Source organism: Trichosurus vulpecula, chromosome 3 (genome assembly GCF_011100635.1).
Source record: "Trichosurus vulpecula isolate mTriVul1 chromosome 3, mTriVul1.pri, whole genome shotgun sequence".
In the NCBI taxonomy this organism is placed as follows: Eukaryota; Metazoa; Chordata; class Mammalia; order Diprotodontia; family Phalangeridae; genus Trichosurus; species Trichosurus vulpecula.
This window is the reverse complement of record NC_050575.1, coordinates 431,485,743-431,491,262: the sequence shown is the minus strand read 5'-3', so window position 1 is coordinate 431,491,262 and position 5,520 is coordinate 431,485,743. Positions and strand designations below refer to the sequence as shown.

At 38.5% G+C, this 5,520-nt stretch overlaps 1 pseudogene; it reads left to right on the top strand.

Moving 5' to 3' along the window:
* Window positions 1-2,607: 2,607 nt before the first annotated feature.
* On the top strand, window positions 2,608-3,782 carry LOC118844504 (annotated as a pseudogene).
* Window positions 3,783-5,520: the final 1,738 nt, after the last annotated feature.

Sequence of the window (5,520 nt, the reverse complement as noted above, 5' to 3'; positions counted from 1 at the left end):
TTAGGAGGGAAGCAGAAAACTGTGAAAGAATTTTTACAACCAGGGTCTCTGATAAAGGCCTCATTTCTAAAATATACAGGAAACTGAGCCAAATTTATAGGAATACAAGTCATTCCCCAATTGAGAAAAGGTCAAAGGATATGAACAGGCAGTTTTCAGAGGAAGAAATTAAAGATATCTATCAGCATATGAAAAAATGTTCTAAATAGCTATTGATCAGAGAAATGCAAATCAAAATAACTCTTAGGTGCCACATATCTCCTGTCAGATTGGCTAACATGACAAAACAGGAAAATGATAAATACTGGAGAGGATGTGGGAAAATTGGAACATTATTACGTTGTTAGTGGAGTCGTGAACTGATTCAGCCATTCTGGAGAGCAATTTGGAACTATGCCCAAAGGGCTATAAAAATGTGCATACCAGGGCAGCTAGGTGGCACAGTGAGTAGAGCACCAGCCCTGGAGTCAGGAGGACCTGAGTTCAAATCCGGCCTCAGACACTTGACACTTATACTAGCTGTGTGACCTTGGGCAAGTTATTTAACCCCAATTGCCCTGACAAAAAGCAAAAAAAAAAAAAAAATGCGCATACCGTTTGACCAAGCAATACCACTTCTAGGGCTATATCCCAAAGGGATCATAAAAATGAGAAAAGGACCCACATATACAAAAATATTTATAGCAGCTCTTTTTAGTGGTCAAGAACTGGAAATTGAGAGGATGCCCATCAATTAGGGAATGACGGAACAAGTCGTGTTATATGAATGTAATGGAATACTGGTGTGCTATAAGAAATGATGTACAGGATAATTTCAGAAAAACCTGGAAAGACTTACCTGAACTGATATGGAATGAAGTGAGCAGAACCAAGACACACAGTTACACAGTTACAGTACACAGTTACAGCCACATTGTGTGATTACTAACTTTGACAGACTTAGTTTTTCTCAGCAGTGCAAGGTTCTAAGACAACTCCAAAAGGCTCATGATGGAAAGTGCTATCCACATCCAGAGAAAGAACTATGGAGTCTGAGTGCAGATCAAAGCATAATATTTGCTCTCTGTCTTTTTTTTGTTTGTTTTGTTTTGTTTTTTCTTTCCTGTGGTTCATCCCATTGGTTATAATTCTCCTTTACAACATGACTAATGTGAAAATATGTTTAATATGAATGTATATGTAGGGGCAGCTAGGTGGCACAGTGGATAGAGCACCAGCCCTGAAGTCAGAAGGTCTTGAGTTCAAATCCAGCCTCAGATGCTTGACACTTAGTAGCTGTGTGACCCTGAGCAAGTCACTTAACCCCAATTGCCTCACCAAAAAAAACCCTCCAATATATATGTATATACAGAGCCTATATCAGATTGTATGCTGTCTTGAAGAGGGGGTAGGGAAGGAAGGCGAAGTAAATTTAAAACTCAAAAGCTTGTTGAATGTAGAAAACTAAAAATAAATAAATTTTTAAAAAAACTATAAAAAAAAAGAATAAGTGGGAGTTTGTCTTCCCGTTCTGGAAAATACTTTTCACTTAAATTCTCTCTTTCATTTTTCTTCATAAGAAGTAGAATTTCTTCTTAGAGCCACAGACAATTTTGTTTCTTCCCAGTCCCAGTAATATTTGAAATTTTTTCAATGTAAATCAAATTATGTTTTATTGGGTTTTGGAGGGGTAACAAACTTATCCAAACTAGTTTTTTGTCATCCTACTATTAGGAAATTTCTGAATTTATTGAAATAGTGTACCTCCTAAAAGTTTGGAAGCTACTGTATTTATAATTACTTGTCATATGTTGATACCTGGAAAAGCCATTGGTACTGTTTTGATGATTTGATTTCATGTCTTTAGCTGTTTGAACACAGTATATTAATCCAACAGAACATTGTTGCTTCAATACTGTACATTTAAAAATTGCATTAATATTTGTATAGTAATGTGGTTACAATGGAGCAATCTCTAGAAAAGATAGGACCTAAGACACTTGTAGTATATTGCTTTTGCAGGTGAAAAGCACAGAGATCTCCTGCTATCAGACACAGACCCAGACTAAAGACATTTTAAGGATGTTAGGCAGAAAATTGGAAGAATTAGAAGAGTATACCATTAAGGACATTGATGTTAAGGCAAGTGAAGTAACTCAGGAAGTTTTTCCAATCTTGCCTGAGAATTATGACCATGGATATATACCCAGTAAGGGACAACAAGAGGTTATTCTTGGGAATTTCAGACTCATCCATCGTTTGAGGATGAGGAACTGCTTAAAGAGTTAGTAGCCCTTCTAATCAAAGGAGGCATTCTTACAGAGAGATTGAATGCTACAATTAAACCCACAAATTCTACTCTATCCATGAGTAAAGCCTACCTAACTATGGTATTCAGATACCATTATTGAAAATTATGGGGAGCTTTCCAGAAAACTCAGTGAGAAGTGGAGGGCAGCAGCTGCCGCTGCCTGAGTCCAAAGCACAAGAACTCCCCTCTCCCCAATCTTCTCTTTCTTCCACTTGATCCCTCAACATCCCAACCTGCTCCTGGGCAGTCCTCTCTTACCCCATCCCAGACGTGGGCTTTCCAATATGGTGAGCATCGCTCTCCGACTATTACAAGCCATGAAGGAAACAACTTACTATGATGTTTTGGGGGCAAAACCCAATGCCTCCCAGGAAGAACCAAAAAAGGCATATAAAAAGCTAGCCTTAAAATACCACCCAGATAAGAATCCAAGTGAAGGAGAAAAGTTCAAGTAGATTTCTCGGGCTTATGAAGTGCTTTCTGATGCAAAGAAAAGAGATTTATAATGACAAAGGTGGAGAACAAGCTGTCAAAGAGAGTGGTTCTGGTGGTGGCTTTGGTTCTCCAATAGATATCTTTAATATGTTTTATGGAGGAGGTGGAAGACTGCAAAGGGAATGGAGAGGTAAAAATGTTGTTCTTCAGTTATCAGTGACCTTAGAAGATTGATATAATAGTCCAATGAGAAAACTGGCTTTGCAAAAGAACGTAATTTGTGATAAATGTGAAGGACAGGTTGGTAAGAGCTGTAGAATGCTGTCCCAATTACAGAGGTACTGGAATGCAAATAAGAATTTATCAGATGGGACCTGGAACGGTTCAGTAAATTCAATCAGTTTGATGGAATGTCAAGGGCGTGGGGAACAAATCAGCCCTAAAGACAGATATAAAAGCTATAATGGAAGGAAAATTGTTCAAGAGAAGAAGATTCTGGAAGTTCATATTAACAAGGGCGTGAAAGATGGTCAAAAGATAACATTCCATGGTGAAGGTGACCAGGAGCCAGGACTTGAGCCAGGAGATATCATCGTTTTGGATGAGAAGGACGATGCTGTATATTTACACGATGTGATGAGGACCTTTTCATATGTAAGGATAGCCAGTTGTTTGAAGCATTGTGTGGGTTTCAGAAACCAATAACAACTCTTGATGATAGAACTATAGTCATTACTTCTCGTCATGGTCAGATTGTAAAACATGGAGATATCAAATGTGTGCTGAGGGAAGGCATGCCCATTTATTGCCGACCTTATGAGAAAGGAATTCTAACAATTGAATTTAAGGACAACTTCCCAGAAAATGGCTTTCTTTCATCAGACAACCTTTCTTCGTTAGAAAAATTACTTCCTGAAAGGAAGTAGAGGAGGCTTAATATGTGGATCACATAGAACTGGTGAACTTTGACCCATCTCAAGAAAGAAGATGCCACGGAGAAGCTTAGGAGGATGATGGGCATCATCCCAGAGGTGGGGTTCAGTGTCGAAGCTCTTGATGAGGGGGCCAGTGAATACTCTTCATTGTAATGCTGACTTTTGCATGCAATAGTAAATGAGGGAAGGACTACAATCATTTTAACACACTCACTACTATTGTTTTTGTTGTAATATTCAACTATAGTTGTGTTTTTCAAAGTTAAGAAAATCAGTAATATAAAATGCTGACTTTGCAATTTATGATGTTTAATGTGCAAGATAGTTAATTATTTCCTTACGGTAAAGAAGTCCCCAAACTGATTTGTACTTTTTGTTTCAATGTGTACATGCAGTGGCTTAGACTTAGGTTTGATTTTTGGTTGACTAAATGTACACAAGCATTTATAATTGTTAAGCTCTGAAATTAAAATTTTGTACTGAAAAAAAGAGAAAGTTCTGCTAATTCAGTGACCCATAGTTCCCAGCCCTGCTCCTCAATCAATGTTGGGGAAGGGTCAGTAGGGAAAGGTGTCGCCCAGTTTGCAGCTTTTGTATTGCCTGCCTTTTGTCATATACCTATGAAGTTTGTACCCTACTTGCTAATAATGCTGTATCTGCTACCTTGGGGAGCGGTTGAGATTCAATGGCTTTTTACCTATTGGACCTATTGGAATTGTCTTCATCTCATTACAAAACTTACCAGTAAAAGCTGGCTCCATCTAACATCTTGTTATTTTGACATATTTTTAATTAACTCTTTTTAGCATATAAAAATCTGTTTCCCCCTGTATTCAAGGTCCAGTGCCAACAATGAGGAAAGTGGCTGGTCCCAGTTTGTCATGCATTGCTTAATAAATCAATATAATTTGCAGCCCAAACATTTACTTCCTCAGCCCTTTTAATCTTTCACCCTCCTCAGTTTTCGGCAAAACCAGCTAGGTTGAGCCTGGACTCTGGCCCCGGAGCTGATAATCTTTAAGAACAACTCTCTAGAGGTTTCCGGTTAATCTTTCACCGAGGGACTTTTCCACAGAATGCTGCCTACAATGGTTGGACTCCTCCTCTGGAGCCCTATTTCTTCTGATGCGTGGTAAGATTTCCATTGGAGTTTGGGGTTGAGGTTAAATTTTAAGACTAAGCTTAAGTTAAGGTTCAATTGAATTTAGTTTCCCCTCAGGAGATGGAATTTAATGTTTAGTCCAGGATTAAGTTAAAGATAACTTCAAATTAAGGATTAGGTTCTCCCCTGGAGAAAGAGTATGGGCTCACCTCATGTTTAGTAGACCCAATAGTAAGATCACTGCTCGAGAAGTCAGATCACGTCAGTCTTGACATTCTCACTAGCAACGAACGAGAAATAGATAGAAAGTTATTAACAGCTAATATTTCCGTAGCACCTACTATGCCCCAGGCAACGTGCTAAGTGTGTTATAATCATTATCTGATCTGCTCCTCACCACAGGTCTTTGAGAAGGGCTATTATTATACCCATATGACAGATGAGAAAACCAAGGCAAACGGAAGTTAAGTGACTTGACTAAAGTCACACAGCTAATAAGTGACTGAGGCTGGATTGGAACTCAGATCTTCCCAACTTCAAGACCAGCATTCTATCCACTGTACCACCTGGCTGCCCCTACGTTGTGCTCAAGTGGAAGCATGGCTCAAAATATTCATTGAAGAGTCAAAGAAAGGAATTGGTAGAGTTAGTTTTATCATACATCCCAAAGCAAAAAGGGATATTAATTATTTTATCATATATTTAGTCATCTTATATTGTAATATTAATGGTAAGTATGGACTGGGGGAAAGACCACC